This window comes from Grammomys surdaster, unplaced genomic scaffold (genome assembly GCF_004785775.1).
Source record: "Grammomys surdaster isolate TR1022 unplaced genomic scaffold, NIH_TR_1.0 130, whole genome shotgun sequence".
NCBI classification, from domain to species: Eukaryota; Metazoa; Chordata; class Mammalia; order Rodentia; family Muridae; genus Grammomys; species Grammomys surdaster.
This window is the reverse complement of record NW_021604588.1, coordinates 1,727,321-1,729,713: the sequence shown is the minus strand read 5'-3', so window position 1 is coordinate 1,729,713 and position 2,393 is coordinate 1,727,321. Positions and strand designations below refer to the sequence as shown.

At 46.6% G+C, this 2,393-nt stretch overlaps 1 protein-coding gene across 1 annotated transcript in view; it reads left to right on the top strand.

The window, feature by feature from the left end:
- Fam163a (family with sequence similarity 163 member A) overlaps positions 1 to 2,393 on the top strand; it is a 78,211-nt gene that overhangs the window by 64,248 nt on the left and 11,570 nt on the right. The window lies entirely within an intron of this gene.

Here is a 2,393-nt window from a genome sequence, read left to right as displayed (position 1 = left end):
ATATATATATTCCATATATATATTCCATATATATATTCCATATATATATTCCATATATATATTCCATAGGAGCGCATACTTAAGAGATTGTCCTGCAATGAGGGAGATGATGGCTCAGAGAGTGATATGCTTATCATGAGGGCATCAGAGCCTTAGTTCGTATCTACGGCACCAGTGTAAATGCTGGGCAGCCAGAATGGCCTGCCTGTAATCCCAACACTTAGGAATTAGAAGAGGGGACTCTGGAGCAACACGGCTAACTAGACCAGCCAAATCAGCAAACTCTGGATTCAAGTTAGAGACCCTATCTCAAAAAATAAGGTGGAAAGCCACTGAGGAAGACTCCTGATGTCAACCTCTGGCCTCCACACGCATAGCCACATACGCAATCTTAAATGCACGCATGCACAAACTCACAGATATAAAAACAAGACAGCTTTGCATTTCAGAAGTGACAAACTGTTAAAAGCCTTTGAGAATTTTTAAAGGTGGATGAAGTGCATTCGCATTATGAGTTGAAAATGAGGCTTTAGGGATCCAGGATTTAAAACTCTGCCTGTGGGTGACGAGGGGTGGAGTTATAACGGTTAACCTTCACTGTCAACTGGACTGTGTTTAGAATCATCATGGATCCTGCCCCCGTTCTTTTTCTTGCAGTGTTGAATTGCTCCTATTGTGGGTTGTGCCTGAATGTCTCAGTCACAAGGACCTGCGTGGTCTTAGGGCACACCAAGGCCAAGGTGACATGATGGAGGCCCCCTTTTATGTCATGGCTTTGACTCTCCTTGATGGTTTGCAGGCATTGCTTTTCAAACAGCACACATCTCTGGGAGCCTGTAGTTACTTACCTGGAGCAAAAGGAACTCTTTCATCCGAGAGTCAGGGCTTGGCCATGGGCATGAGCACAGAAACAACAGGTCCTTGTGCTTCATCCTCCACCCCCACCCCCACCCCTGCATCTGCACCCCCAGCCTGCCAATGCTTCCCTCTCCCACCAGCCTGGCCTGTGGCTTGCTGTCCCAGACAGGACCAGAGTCAGGATGCTCCATCCCCAGGGCCTCTCTAGGTTTATCTGTCTCTACCCTGCTGTGCGGTTAAGCAAGTTACTCATCCTCTCTGAACTTGGCTTCTTCCTGTTAAATAAGATGTGGGGGGCAAGCTCTCTTAAGGTCTTTGTATGTCCATGAATCATATTTCTACACTGAAAATCATGGGAGCAGGTAAATACAGAAAGATGGAGGACTGGTGTGGACAGAAAAGGGAACTCTCCAGCCACTTCTGCCAGAGGCAAAAGCCATACCATCAGACTGGAGGGTGCTGACTATTACTTATGACTGGCACTCCACAGTCTGTAAAAACATAAGCAACAGTCTTTGGGGAATGTTACAAAGCAGCTAATTGGGCTGAGGTGTGATTTGTGGGGATTGTTGTGATGTTTGTTTTGTTTAAAGGGAAGCTGGAGAGACTTCTCCACTGACTGTACTTTAAAAAGAGTCTCAAAACGTGTTCTTGAGCAAAACCCATGCATCACGCTTGTTTAATGTGTCAGTTACTTTTATTTTTATTGTAGATGTGTGTGTGTGTGTGTGTGTGTGTGTGTGTGTTCCTGTGGCTTCGTGGTTCTCATTTTCATTATCTTGCCAGGATAGTGTGCACTCTTCTTGGCTAGAGAACTGAGAGGAGCTTAAATCTGACCCTTGCCTTTGTGCATTTGAATGCTGTTGTGAAGTTCTTTTAGTTCAGTCAAATACACAAGCTCCATTCCAGGGGCCCTTGGTAACTCTTTGCTTAGCCCCTGGGTATCTGGGAGCCACCTGTCGGGATTGTCATATTAACTATTGGGTAGAATACTGGGTCAGCCACAGCTCTTCTCCCTCGGGGTGGGGCTAGATCCTGAAACAGACTCCTTATATTTTAACTGTAGATTCAGCTCCTGGCCAGAGTGGGAGACCATCCTGAATACTCTGTGGTCTTCTGACTTCTTATTAATATGCTTTGGAATCTCACTCAAAGCTTGGTAGGAGCCCAAAAGACTTCAGTTCCCACTGGACCCTGACAAAGTCTGGCCAAATAGGCCTTACAACATAACCGCTTGCTGCATTAAAGCCAGCAAGGGAGGAAGTTAGCTAGCGAAAGGGAGTCTGAATCTTGAGCCTGTCCTTGGACGGGACCTACCCCTGCTTTTGCACAGGCATTACCATTCACATCTGACTTATGGTTTAGTGAGTAGGCGCATGCTTGAGAAAGGCAAGCCTGAGCATCTACAGCACTGGGAGCAAGAACTACCCAGGTAGAAGGGGAGGGTGACGTGTGGACAGGGTCCCTCTCTAGGTGACCAATAGCCTTCTTTTCAACTTTTCTCAAGCTCTGCTCCCAAGTCCTGCTGGCCTTAG